This window comes from Eucyclogobius newberryi, unplaced genomic scaffold (assembly GCF_026437365.1).
Source record: "Eucyclogobius newberryi isolate DKJ021-1_F unplaced genomic scaffold, fEucNew1.0.hap1 SCAF_9, whole genome shotgun sequence".
NCBI lineage: Eukaryota > Metazoa > Chordata > Actinopteri > Gobiiformes > Gobiidae > Eucyclogobius > Eucyclogobius newberryi.
The window spans coordinates 27,674,811-27,690,183 of record NW_027316532.1 but is presented as its reverse complement, the minus strand read 5'-3'; the positions used below and the strand labels follow the sequence as shown (position 1 = coordinate 27,690,183).

Genomic DNA, 15,373 nt, shown 5'->3' with positions numbered 1-15,373 from the left:
CCTGGCTTGACACATCTGTCTGTCCCTGTGCCTGATCAAAATGCAACAACCAAGCATTTGCTACAGTGGCTGACACATTCCAGCTATTGGTTGTGAAAACTTTGACTATAAGCTTGAGGCTCTTTTTCAACTAGCAGCTACCTCGTCCCATGGCTTTTATGTGATCTGAATACATTGTAATATTTCCACACACAAAAATTTAACTTTAATAGACTAGAATTCTCATAAATATTTTTTGTGGGTTGTCAAATAAGAGATTTTGAAATGTTTTGTTTGCTTGTTGAAAGAGTGTACAATAAATAAAAAGGAAATGGACATAAAACAGCACACACAAACCTTCTCACTACATATCCACGTGTGTCAGAGATGAAAAATGAGGTCCATTGCCATAGGAATTGACAAAATAATACATTTTTAATGGGCTAAATTCTTCAAAATGGAGCCTATAAATAAAAAAAATGAAACACGTGAATACACAGCCGCAAAAAATGTAACTCACGAATGCTTTAGCCCTTTAATATTGATCAATCGCGCATAGAAATAGTAAATTCAGGCGTTTATCGTTACATTTTCTGTATGTTAGCTCACTAGAGGCTCTAATTGCTGTGTGAGTGGGTGCATCATTGTGCCACATGGAACCATTTGCTTAGACTGAGTTGCACCATATTTTATTCTATTTTACCTCAATCTTTTGTCCATGCCCTCACAAAAGCCCAGTTATGAATGCATATCTCGCCAGCTTGTACTTCAAAAGAGGTGAATATAATAATACATTTGGCACATTTATAAAACACAAGGGCACTTGAAGCACACATGTTGACATTTAGCAAGCGCTGTTCTCACATAATGACATTTTTGTGTTCTTGAATAGTGGATCATTGTAAAGGTGTGGTCGCAGCTCATAATTGCATGCATTTTGCCTGTTAACTCTGAATGATCATTTTCACTCGCCTCGCTCCCCACAGCCTCATTTTAATTCAATTACCTCAGCCACTTGTGTTGTGTCACTGGCTGATTTGCGGCTAAATGAAATGTCATTATGTGTGTCTAATGATTACCCATATTACCGTAAGCCTGATAGTAATTGAGCTGGATGTGTGTTACAAAGGTAGAAAATGACCCGGGCTTAATTCGGTTGTCCCACCCTCATCACACGCTGGCAATCAGACTAAATGTTCTCCTGTGCCACTCCTTGCACTGTTTTCATTGGTTTTATTAAAGTGAGGGGCGTAATTTCACTTTTTAAACAGAGCAATATGTCGTAATAATTAAATAGGCCCATTCTTGATTTGCACTGTTCTAAGACTGTGGCCAACAACCTCTACGACCAAAACAAAACAAAAAAACACACAATCAAACTTACATATCCATGAACTGTTGCCACAAATCTTCGGCATTGGATTGTGCATTTAATTTGAATTTTAAAAGAGATTCTGTCATTTTAAACAAACGATCAGCTTAGGTCTTTTAACTGAGATCTACAGCCAATTGTCTGTCGGTTAAAGCATCTGGTTTGGGCAAGAGTTCAGATTTTGGGTGAATCAATTTGACTATTTCTGTGTTAGTTTTTCCTTGCCAAGAAGGAGGGTTTAAGGACAGGGGACGTCAGGACATTTGGCTGGGACATTGCTAAATTCCTGTAAACATTGGTTAATCTGTTTTCATTGTCGCCCTTCGAGGCAACTGCTGTCGTGATTTGGGCGCTACAAAATAAATCAAAGTGAATTGAAATAGTGGTCAATAATCAATGTTAATGTCATACGTTTATTCCTATATTCACCACGTTAGTCTGCGTGCATCAAATCTTCAAAACAATGCATTCCAGAAAGGTGCGTTTCCATTGATTTTCAAGCCGGTTCAAACCACTAGCCACCACACTTCCTGCATGCCCTGAAGTGACCAATAAAAGAACATCTGAGCTGGACACCAGAAAGACAGGAAGCCCTCACCAAAATAAAACTTAGTCACAGGAGTGTAGGAAACTATAAATGCGCTTTCATCTCGCACACATTACCACATTAAGAAACAGCCAGTCACTCGCACATAACACAAGCCCTCGCACTATTATTAGACCGCTAAGAACAAAAGAATTTCTCTGCTATAAGTGAGCCAAGATTGCGGGGAGTGTTTGGGGAGAGAGCCAAAATGCTTAAAGATTTAGTTTCCATAAGTTGGCCTCGGTCAACGTGCTCATAAATATTATAATACAACCTTATGAGCACCTTCAGAAAGCAGTCCCATTCTTTAGCAGTGACACACAATGTTTCGCTTTTTCTGGGAATGAGGCGTGACCGTCATTTCTAGCACATTGGATTTCAGAAAGAGAAACTCAGAAATCAGGCCAGTTTTTGATTGAGAAAAGTTGTGTCAGCTGTTTTTAAAATCATGGCACGGGGAAGGAAAAAGAAAAATTGGCAACCTTTAAGTCACTATTGCACATGGCTATGTTATAAAATGAGTTGAAGACAGGTGCATATGCCAGATGCTATTTGAAATGTATAGTTTTGTCTGGTGTGAAAAATGATTTAATAAATACTAAAATGTTTGTTATGAGATTTTAGGAAAGGTTTGCAATGGGCCAAGGGCACAGTGATTAATTTTGGAGGATGTCCAAAACCTATTCAAGTAAGAGGAAAGTCTTGGTCTGAATTTACTAAAAGAACAAATATAGAGTTTTGTGGTTCAATTATAATTCCATCAAAGTGGGAGGATTAATAGCCAATGTGTGCTAACTAAATAGTTTTCCTGCTGACATTTACATTGCCCCCCCAACTCTGAAAGTACTTCTATCCTGCAGTGACCTCCTCCTCAGTCACCGAGTCTAAATGAGCCATCGTGGGTAGCGCTAATTTGTTTATAATGCTTAATACACGACAAAAGCTGCGCGGACCGTCTAAAATGGCATAGTTTTGAAAGCTACTCATTTCCGAACTGTGACGGTCGCTGTATTTTGTGTGTTGTGTGTCTAAGCTACATAGTCCTCTATTGTTTCCACCGCGCGGCGCTTGGCCCGGCTCCCGCTGCCAACACAATAGCAGGCAGAGCTGGGCCGGGCGATCGGGACTATTGATGATTCATTTGTTTATATCCCTCTTTCCTCTTTGCACGTTTTCGACGACAGCAACAGGCCTAGTGTTTGGACAGTAACCTCGTGCATAGTGCAAAATACACACATGTAATTATCTTCACTTGGTACTGGTGCAACAGCCTAAATGAAAGAAAAAGTATAAAAACTATATAAGTATGTTTTTTTTATTTATAGTTTTTTTATATTTGGCCTTTGTGAAAAAGTACTTAATTTGAGGTTTAGGGGATGAAATCAAAATCAAAAACAGATTACAGGCAAAATGATAATGTGGTGAAGTAAAACATTTTTTAATAGTAGTAGTCATAGTATAGATATATTTGTACAGTTGCTTTCAAGACTTTTATTACACCGTTTGGGAAGGTTAGTAACATGTTTTCTTTTGCTAACTTGACATGTCCATTTGAAGAGATTGCTCTGTTTAGACTGTCACCTAAAATACGATGTAACTTTATACATATATTTAGTGCGTCCACCTGATAAAAGTGCAACTCAGAGGAAAGCACTCCTGACATTTTGAAATGTGGCTTTGCTGTTTATTTTAGTCACCCAGGGACACTTTGGGGAGGGATCCATTCAGGTTTTTGTGCTTTGCTGTCTCTGTTCTTCTGCCTGTCTCTTTTTTCATGCCGGTTTTGTCTCGCCGCATGTTGCAGGAATGGCAAAAGCAGAACGTTGGGCCATTAAGTTGAGGAGGAACTGTATTAGAAGCGGCGTTCTGTGGGAAAGCTCCCAGCTGAGAGGGGACAGCCATATTGGATAAACAGATGGTGCGGGAGAAGGAAGAGAAGGAGTGAGGAGGTGAAACAAAGACAAGAGAGATGAGAAGAATGTGCCGAGTGGGGAGACGGAGAAAAGATGGTAAAGGGATGATTAAGAGATCAGAGTTAGCACAGAATTGCAAAATGAAAGTGTGGACAGACAAGTGCAAGGGCAGAAGGGCAGGGAGAGTATGAGGTCATGGTTGGTAAGTTGAAAACAATAAGAAGTTTTTTTCTGTAGAAACACTTTATGCAAAACAATTGTATACTGTATAGTTTTCCGGTCACTTTTGACACTTTTGAAAGCAAAATAGAACTTTGCCCAAAAATAAATAAATGCACATAAAATAGATATTATATTTCCAAATTATAATATATTATTGTTTTGTTTTTGTTAGTATTTATTGTAAAAACGATACAAAATACTGCTTTATTATTTTCCTTCATTAACACAAAAATATATCAATCATCTTAAAAAAATAAAACAATTCTAAAAACTACTGCAATAACATTTATGAAAACTACTTGTTTTATCCATTTTATCCACTGAGTTTGTTTTTGCTTTCTTGTTCGGACTGTTTCCTTGCCTTTCCCTTTCATATTTACCCACCTCTCCAGTACGACCCCTGTAGGACCAGTTTAATTTCCGCGGTGCACCCATGTGTAGGAGTACGGAGAGGGAGGGGCGGGGTAAGCGGCGTACTACCCGTGGCCTGCAGTGACCGCGGCGTGCTCCTTTGCTTCACACCCCATAACTGAGGGGAAATTAATAAGGCGTTTTAGGCGTGAACTGTGAACTCCAGGAAGCGCTTTATATCTGCACCTCCTGCGCCCTCAATGCCTTGTCTTGTCACAGAGGTCACACCCCTCCACCCTGCCTCCACCCGCCTCCTCCAACCCAATCTGACAACCACAACCACGATAAACTGCGAGTATATGATAGGGTTTGCGGTTGCATGCAGTTTGCAGAGATTTGTAACTATGTCCCTGGCCCATCTATGCATTTGAGTTATGCTGTCACTTTTGTCACTACACCTCTTTTCATGCTCTTTCATCGTTCATCATTAAGTCATAAGCGCTATTAATAATTATGAAATGCTGCATTAAATTAGATTAGCAACAGGAAGTTAAATGTATGTGTCCCACAATGGGCAAATAGCTGAGAACAAGAACAGAAGGATAATAAGAATGCAAAAAAATAAAATCAGAAACAGTTAAAATGTTAAATGTTGTCAGTTTTTAGTCAGTAATTTAGTTAAACAGTGTTTTCTTAAACAGTTTCATGATGTTTTATTTTTAGATAAAGACACCTAAAATGTAAAACCTTCCATAATCATCAAATAATACATTAAATATGACACAAAAATCCTTTGACCTCAGGTTTATTAGCAGTTAATTGTTGTGTTTTCACATATTTAACTCATATTTAACCTAAATGTACATATTTGATAAGTAAAATGAATAAATGATTGCATATTATATGTAGTTTGTCCAGTAGTAGACCGAGACCAAGAGTGGATTAAATTTTGACGCAAATTTGGTTCTGGCTCAAATTGGGGACTCAAAGGGTCTATTCTGGAAAAAAGAAGTCCCACTCAAAATGTCAATTAAATTTGCAAAAACCAGTATGAATGAGAGAAAGGAAATGATGGAGGAGAGTGTGGGAGGTGGTCAGGAAGATGAACCATAGGGTGTAAGACACAGCGACCAAGGGCAATTGGAGGGGGCAGAAGAACATGGGTACAGTGAAGGACAACAAGGAGGTTAAAGAGGAAAAAAAAGGGGAGGTGTTGTTGGGATAAAGAGGGTGGACGACGGGGCAAGGGGGGGGAACAGGTGGAAGGTTAATAGGCCTGGAGCGGATCCACCAGGCGCTCGCGGGGGCTTGATATATAGGCCGGGAGCAGCGGCGCAGGCGTAGGCTTTCAAAGATATATTATTTCATTTGAGGAGCAGCGCCATACTGGACGACAAAAAACTCACCCCCGACACCTCCTCTCCAACCTACCCGGCCACTGTCCCGAACCAACTGCACCCCCCCACCCCCACAGCTGAGCATTTGTCCTGTGATAGATGACACACGTACTGCCACCCCCCAAACCACCCCCCCCCCCCCACCCTAGCCCCGTTCTGCAGTATCGCCAGCTCACTTTAAGGCTTAAAGGGGTTATATAATGCCGTTTGGATGTCCAGTGTCTGACTTCTTGTTCCTACTGTTCACTGTCGGTTTCTATGGGGATAAGGCAGGCGGGTGCGGGAGAGGGCGGGGGTCTTACAGTTGGACGCCCGTGGATGTGTTTTAAGTTGCTATTTTAGTGGTAACAATATCTCTTTGATCGGCAGTGCTGGGCCGGAGCAGGGTTTGAGGTGTTGAGATTTCAGAGCGAAAGGTAGCAATGGTTCACAAAGACCTTTTTTCATTCATAAATTATTGACAGTTGCACAAGGAATGAAACTCTCTGGTCATAAATACTGAAATCCCGAAAAAGCACCACTCTTGACATGGATGTTTTGGGTTTTTTGTGTCTGGATTTCAAATGGAAATTTATCTGAATAGATGAGCAGATTAGATCAATCTTTTTAGATACAACTTTTTGTACAATAGAACACTCCTGGACGGATGAGGGATTACACCTACTTGTTTCTAAGATTAGGTAAAGGTTAGAGGTAACTGTAGCATGCAGTTACAGTACTGTTGTTAAAAATAGCACTTACCCTACTAATACTGTGCATACCTTTACTTTTTCCTTATTAAAATGATAGGCAGAATGCTTATAATATATTTTACCTATCCCTTCCATTCATTCAATTTAGTTACCTTTTAAGATACGTCTTGGTGCTAAACTATCTCAAGACTTCTGAACATTTTATTTTGTAGAGTCCTGAATGTTATAAGCAAATTAAAGTGACACCACAGGGATATTAATTTTGTTTTGTGTTTCCATAATAATAGCAGACGTATTTGCTGATTGCGACTCATCAAAATTGGATTTCAAGCTGTTTGTGATCCATATTTCAATATGAAGCAGCGTTCAGAATGATTTTGCAACAAGTAAATTGTGAAAAGTCTTCACCTGCCAGTCGTGGATGCAGACAGGTTTGTCCAGCTCTGGGTGAGTCCCTTTGGTCGATTCCCCAGTCGAGAGAGGCAGATCTTAAAAGGAGAACTTGTTAAAAGATAAGATTTAGGGTCGCCCATCCCACTGGGGCGAGTGCGGTAAGGAGACAACAGGGGTTAGGCCCGGAGTCTGCTGCTCCACTTGTGGCTTTGATGAGGGATGAAAGGCTGTCATGAAGTCCAGGTTTACAGAGCTTCGGACAGTGATAGACTCCACGGTCCTCGACAATGTTTCCTCTCTGTACCACTTTCCCATGGTTGAATACAGATTCCCTTTTCTTATATGTTTGATAAGAAAACTTGAAATGATAGCAGCAGCACATCTAAAGGGTGAGGGAGGTAACAGGGCCTTAGAAGAGCATGTGCATGAGAAAAGCATTTGTCAATTTGCATCGTCTTTGTCCAACATTTTCTGATTTGAGGTTGTTGTGTCTAGAGTCAACAATACAAATAAATAGTGTTTCGACTGTTACTTTCCTCCCATTTGGGCCCAGAGCACTGATGAAGTAGCAAAGGGGTAAAAATGCCTGCACTCCTGTAGTTTTTCATTTTCAAGCAACTTAACACAGCCTGATTCACATTTATGAGCACTTTGGGTGTTTGGTGCTAGGAAGAGCTCTAGTGTTTAAGTCTTGTTTGAGGACAATCAGGGTAAAAGCCTTTTTTATTGGCAGGTCATGCTTCTTGATAATGCTGAAATGCAGGTGACTGTGCACCATGTTGGCCTCAAATCATGGATGTAGCTCAGAAAAGCCTCAATTGGAAAGCGAAGAATCAAAGGGATTAAGCAAGCCTAAGAATGCTGAACTTAAATTTAGTGGAAACAATTTATTTTCACTGCATAGGGCAACTTACCGGTACTTCTTTGGGTTTATTCATGTGTAAAAGTATTTTCTTCAACAAAAGGCTATTAATGAATACAGATGTTTCCAAGTACAAAAACATAGAAAGGATTAAAGAATAGAAATCAAAACAGTCGACTTCTGCCAAGGTCCTCTTTGGCATTGGAGAAGAGTCCCCAAACCTGAATAAAAAAATACTCTTTTTCACTACAGGTAATCAGCCTTACTCAATTAAATGCTGTAACCTTTTTAGTGCCTCCTTGTTCTCTGAAATAGTCCTAGCATAAGCGATTAAAAATGGAAAAGCAGCTGTCTGTGCTTTTGTTTTTGTCATAAAACTCCAAAAAGCAAACCTCAGCACCGCTTTGTTGCTAATCACTTATTCTTTCAGTCAGGGGCATAACCCACACCTAAACATCTACATTTACCCACATTCATTTAATATTCTGCGTACTAAAATGATTTTAAAAGTGTATTGGGTATCTCATGTAATATATTTTACAATTGCCACTTATCTGGAACTTTGCAAGCATGAAATTGTCCACAGCGACAAACAGCCACCACTTAAAGGCATTGTTATCTATGGCCAGGCTGGAGGCAGAGGGAGCGGTCCGAAAAGCAATAAATACACGGGTAGAGAAGTGCCAACGTTTTGCTTTTAAATAGCTCAGTGCTCTAGGGTTTCTCAGGGGTCAGGGAGGCTACGGTGTGGCTGCCGCTGACTTACGCCGACCCACCAGCCCTAAACTAAACTCAACACACTCAACTATGCAAACCTGTCATCCCATTCATCTTCCACCTATATGCCTGAGTCGCGCTAAGTTTAGAGAGCTCCTCCACAATGTGAAAAGGCCATCCAGTGAAATGTGATGTTTTTTTTGCAGGAAAGAAGAAAAAAAATATGAAAAAGAAATTGTCGTAGAAAAAACGTATGCAATATGTATTCAAAAACACTTTAATGCACTCATTTGATAGTACAACATAGTGGTGTACGTTAATCGTCACCTCAAGTATCATTTGATTGCTATCATTTTAATTTATTTTAGCAAAAGGAACTAAAAGACTTCTTGCGCGGCAAAATAGACAGCAAAAATCGTAAAGTCATTACACCCATTAATAATTGAATGTGGTCATCCAAGACTTTTGCCTGCCTAAAATGCATTGTCCAGCAGTAGTCTTTTTAAGTAAACCCCTTGCTTCTAATGTTCCAATATTGCGTGGCCTCAATTATGTGCGTATAATCCATGCATGCCTCGAGGTTGGCCCAGTGTCTGCCGCTTTCGTCACCGGCCTGTCAGCAGTTGTCTCTCTATGTCTATTTTTGATGCTTATTTATGGCCTGTCCTATTCTATCCCGAGCCGGTGGGGAAGGGCCGCTTGAGCAGAAGACAATAGACAAGACTTGGCCCTCTTTTGGACCGTTCGAGGCGGGTGATTGAATTTGCCATCCGATGACTGATGTTGGCCACACGCACAGTAACACTAGACACTGCGGTTGTGTTGTGACGACGGGCGAGACATTTCAAACGGGCAACCGGCAAGTCGAGCGAGAAAAGGCCTCTCGGCAAAGTAGGACAAAGACACCTGTTCTATATTCAGGCTCTTAACATTAAAAAAGTCTACATATTTGGCGTGTTTTTTTTTACATTTTATTAATCTCACGCTGTTACCTCTCTATTACCTTTTGCTCGATCCACGTCTTATTCTCCAGAACGACAATCCTGGCACGGGCAGCGGCTAAACGATTCCATCCATGCGAAATAAAGGCATGGCACTAATAATAGCCATTACGCGCTTGCAGTTCTTTAAGGCTTTGGGTGCACTCGTCAGGGGATAAAAAGCGGCTTTCCGAGCAAAGTTGAAACAATAATGAGCCATAAAATAAAACAGGGACTCGCTAGGAAAGCGCGTTGACAAGACTGTAAAATCACCAGGACTGAACTATTGAAGAACGTCCAAGGTGACAGGTTTTCAGGTGGCACGCCGCGATTTCACCTTCCCTGAGGCCAGACGTTTTATAGTCCACATGTTCCAGCGCACTTGGCCTCATCATAGACGCACCAGCCGGGCGCAGCACTGCCACAGCTGGCCTATGGAAAGATGTCTCTATTCAAATACAAATGCATGTCAGCTGAGGCCTCATTCACGACGCACACTAGAGGGGGAAATGGGCCTGCCCCATCTGTTCTGCCCGCTGCCACAGCTTCCTCGCACTGCAGCGGTTTACATAGCACTGGAGCGCCGCAAATGCTCAATTAGTTCATCAGATATTTAATTTGAGCATGAAGTGTGGCGATCACAGGGATGTTTTGGACCAGTGCCATAAGTCTCATGCACATTTGTCCACCCGGAGACCCCCCCTCGAAGAGAAAATGTGATCTCATAGCATCAAACGGTAATGGTGGTGTGTCTCCATCCTCTCAGACAGAAGGTATTACCCGGTCAGTCTCTGCATTTTAAAGCAGCTGAGTATATACTATTCATAAAGGCTAAAAGAACATACTGTATACTCCATGGCTCCTGTTATTCTAGCTTTTCTTCCATAACCAAAGGCTTTTCTATTCGTTTTGCCATATCACTACAATCCATCTTCCACAATGCATTTTAGCATCAAAATGCCCTTCCTGACCCAACTCTTTATTACAAAAACATTGAAGAAGATGGCCAAGTTGTTGATGTTTACATTTGGTGATTTAGTCCTTACGACAATTATCCAATTAGAAAGTGATGGCAGCCAATCATGATTTAGTGACAGTGCTAGTTCAGCCTCTGCAGCTCAGTGAGGGAATTCTGGAGGCCCATCCATAAACTGTGAATGAGAAAAACTTGATATTATGTTAATCCGAACAGAACCTACATAAGGCGGGGAAATACCAAATAATACGAATTCCAAAACCCTTGTCACTTGAAAAAGAGGTCTCGATCTCAGTGGGTCCTTACCTGGTTATATAAAGGTTAATAACTGCTACTGTACAAATGCTTTTCTATGTGTGTTTGTAGTTTAGATTTGAAAGTGCCTAGTACAGACTTAGTAGCTCTTAGTTCCTCAAGCATGGAGTTCCAGACCTCAGTATGCAGGTTAAAGTATTGTTCAGTTGTGATTATAGTTGCTTTTGTAATAGCACAGGATTACATACCTTTTGCTTATCATATTTTTCTCCCTGACTGAACCTTCATATTTTATCCAGCCTTGGGATTAGACAAAAACTTAAACAGAATTTCTAATCTCCCTAGCTCAGCCTTCAACACTTTGGGTTGCCTTCAAATCCAACCTAGTATGCAGTGATTTTTCTATACGCGCAATACCATTCACTGCATTGTACCAATATATCTTCACATAAGATATGACTTAATTAAGCTTGGGTTGGTTATGTGTTAGTAGATGAATCAGACCTGTAAGATCAGTACCTTTCTTGCAGTAGTAGAAAGTTGGCTGCTCATTGTACGTGGAAGATGCACATTTGTTTGGAAGTGGGGGAGGTGGTGCCTTCGAGCTTTGTGTGTGCAGAGGAAGGAGAGCTACTTTTGGGACGTGCTCTTCCCTGGGCTGTATGAGTATTAGTGGTCTAATGTTCATGTGAATAATTGATTAGGGTTTTCTGTGTTTTTGATAATTAGTTGATAGCTTCAGAGCTCTAAGCCCAGAGATTTTCATGTGTGTGTGCCGGGGAAGTTTACGGAAAAAACAAAAGCATTAGGAAAAGAAGATTTTTTTTTTGCTTGTTAGTATGCAGTGGTTAACCAATGACCAATGGATTAACTTGCATCTAAAGTCAGTTAGCAATTTGCTGGTAAAATTATTTAAAAATGCAGAATTAAAATGTGAAAAAGTATAGTCATTTTCATTTTCATTATTGTTATTTATCCAGGCTGGAACCAACTCAAAGAATATTTTTTTTCCTTGTGGATTGAATCCGGTTTCACATTTTCACCACACAAGTTTTGCCATATTGCTGTCTGGAAATCTGATTTGATTATTCTTCAGATAAATAATCTAAAGCGTTAGTGGCACCTGAAGTAAACAAAATGCAAGTACAGAAATATCCAATGGAATCCTTCATGTAGCCAACTCTCTCCCCTCATTGATTTTTCTTATCTTTCTTATGCATCATGTAAAAACAGAAGAGGGAGTTTCCGGCGTGCCTGCTTAACGCTGCAGTCCCAGTGCCGAGATCAAACAAAGAAGATGGTTTGTTGCCACTCTCAGCGACCTTGAGTAAACAAATCCTCCTTTTCTTGCACGTGCAGCGAAAACAATACATCTAGTTTATTCTGTAGCGCCACCTTCCTCTTCATTCCAAAGTAGTATATGGAATAAAAATAGCAATTATAACTAAAATATGTTTTTTCCTGAAATCTCTTGAATTTGATTTAAGCACTGTCAGTTTGGATAGAGCAAAAAAAGATTGTGAAAGAGGTTTACTCAAGGTTCCTGTTGAACAAAAAAAAAATCAAAATTTAATGACGGGATGTTAATAAGGTGATCGTGAATAAATATATAATTTTTTAGCGTTTTGTACCCAACCTTTGTACCAATCTCGTTCTGAAGATAGCTTACACAGACAGTTACGTTCTTCTCACACGCACTATTCCAAACACAGTGACAAAGATGTAAGATTTTGGGTCCAAAAAAGTATCCTTCCTGTGTCTGTCTGCAGGAAGACCTTATTAGGTGCACGTCTTGTTTCCTCTTGTCTCAACAACTCTCTGGTCAAAAGCTGCTGTGTAAGATGAAAGCGGCGCTGCCACAGAGAGGAAGGAAAGGGGGGCACATCCAAATCCTTCGCCGGCCTTTTCGGTCTCTCCCCATTGTACCAACACGAGCGCGGGACAAGTCAAAGAATGTCCGGAAGTGCGGAGGGATTCGAAGATGCACGGGGAGATAGCGAGCGCGGGAGCGGGAACACGGGCCAATTGAAAAAGCCAAGTGTTCCCAGGGTCAAAGGCCAGCCTCCCGAGTCTGTTAATGCAGTCACCGTGGGAACCGATCAATCTCGGGCTCGGGGCGATCGATCGGGCGCGGGCACATGTGGACACACTTAGACACACACTAGCGCTCTCTCCCAGGCGCACACACAATGCAACATTCATTCGGGAGCAGCATGAACGCCTCGGGCCACTGATAATTCACGGGCTGACTAAGAAAAACCTGACGCAAACACATTTTTATTGATGGTTGTCGAGATTTACACATCTTAAATAAAGCGTTTCAAGACTAGATTGATGGAACGATGGGGGTGTACATAATTAGAGGTGTCCCGCAAGTATTTTATTTACCTGGCGATGACAGATTTATGATCGCTAAGAAATCTAGCCGCGGGAGTTTTAAAAGGGATTGAAAACCATTGAAAACCGTCAAATTATACCAAAAATGGAAGACGAAAGAAACCTTGACATGTAAAATTGACCGTTAGAGATCAGAAATGTCGTTGGAACTATGGGCCTTGGCAGTCGACAATCGAGAATGGAACACAAGGCTGTTTTAGTGTAAAATATAATGGTAGCAATCTGTTACAATTCAGTTGAACTACAAAAACCTACATAGCCAGAGAAGAAGCTGGCATAGAAACCACAACCTCTTTGTTCATAGGCACACGTTTTTATATCTGCACATGCCCTAATACAATACAAAAGTGAAATGATACAGTCAAAGCAAAAGGATAAACTTCCCGTTCACCTAAAGATGCAGGACCGTTTTTAGAGAACAGTGTTATTTAGTTAACTTGCCGGGGCCGGTGGCATCTCGATGACTGTTTAGGGACATAATAAGAGTGTTGGGTTTCTGTGTACTCAGTCCCAGATAAACCCACTGGCATTCTCCACTACCCGATACTGTGGATTACAGACACACGCGACTGACAAACAGGTGCCCGGACATGAAATGCTATAGGTTACACATACAGTGACACTTACACAAATGCGTGGTCCACATTGACAGCACACTGCAGTTCATTATCCTCTTGATGATAGCTTGGTCAATTTATTCTTCTTCAAGATGTCTTGAGTTGTGGATGTAGCATGTAGATGGTGTATAAAGGGCCTTAAGATGGCTACTAAAACATTAATATATACCGGTACACTATAGCAAGATTATATAAAGCATAGCATGTGAAAAATTATAATGACCTCACTCAAAGTTTGGTTCATTTCCAGCATGACCTGTAATCTTAGTTATTTTAAATCTGTTTGCAAAACTTTATTGACCACTGAGTTATTACGTGTGTTTTTTGAACTGAAAACAGCAGCGTTTAGTTACCACATAGCTGCTTACACTCTGCTTTCCCCCCGCTTAATATTGGATTTTTTTATACAACCAAGTGGCAAAAATGTATGAGAAATTTACTTCTGGAATCACGGAAAACTTCGAAACGGGCAGGACTGTCACGCTCTATTAGTTTCATGATGCCACCTGAATAACAAGTAAAGGTATCAGGCACACACAACAACTGTTCTTGCTTTTTTGCAGGTTACTAGTAAGATTGTGAGAGGAGAGGAACGGTGGTGGTTTAGTGACTTTTGTGATAGTCTTTTGCCATCTGTGTTTGCACGCTGATGGAGAATAATGAGGTGTCATAGTGTGTGTTGGATTTTGCCTACACTTCAAACCAAAATGCAAATGACTTAATAGTAGGAGACAATGTATTATGCTGTCACTACAGAAGGTACATGTATGTAATTCTTTGCTGTAAAGTCTACTGAAATGCTAAAACGTGTTCAAACATAATTACCAAACAAAGCCTACAACAACTAATTTGGTTCTTGGCTTTGTGTTTGATTTAATTGCCAAATTCCAACTCCTGTTTGGCCTTTGCAACTTTATGACCTGCCTATTGTTTTAAACAGACAGTTGGCTGACAAATCATGTTAATCTCAAATGCCAAGCTCAGTAAACTACGGGCAGTATTATCATTCCTCTTTCCAGTATTCAGCCCTCTCTCTGCTCGTGTAGCACACCATGGCACCTGCTCCTTTTCCCAGGATCCTTATCACTCTGCTAGCCACAGCACCTACGCTCCAATCCACTGCCGTAATCTTTGGGCTGGAAAGTAGTCGGGACAGTGGCGTAATGGTTTTTATTCTTATCCCCCGTGGATCTACACCAGGGCAAAGTCTGGCGAAAATGCGGGCCTATCCAAATGCCATTGGCATATCCAAGCGGGTCACATTCCCGGAACATCTTGGGGATTCTGACACTCACGCTGCTATTTTTCCTGATGGATATGTCTCTATTTGTGGGTGACAAGTGGAATGGTCTGAAACAAGACACACTAGTTTATGTGATGAACTGTAACTTAAATCAGTGTTACAATTTCATATCACGTAATGAAGGTGCGTCTTAATAACATGGGCTAATTACAGACAGTCTGTGTACCTCAGTATACAATAGTCAATACAATATATATATAAGCGTGTACTGCTTAAATTGTGTCAGTAGATGATTAAAAATGAATTCCTTCAATTTGCACAACACTGTTCAAGACATGCAAAGCTCTTCACAATAATACACAGTTTCACTCATACATACACATAGCTTATAATGGATTATCTCAAACACCTAATTGTATGG

General features: G+C 40.7%; 1 protein-coding gene across 1 annotated transcript in view; it reads left to right on the top strand.

The window, feature by feature from the left end:
• Positions 1-15,373, top strand: part of nr5a2 (nuclear receptor subfamily 5, group A, member 2) — a 61,446-nt gene that overhangs the window by 15,289 nt on the left and 30,784 nt on the right. The gene's annotated exons all lie outside the window — the stretch shown is intronic.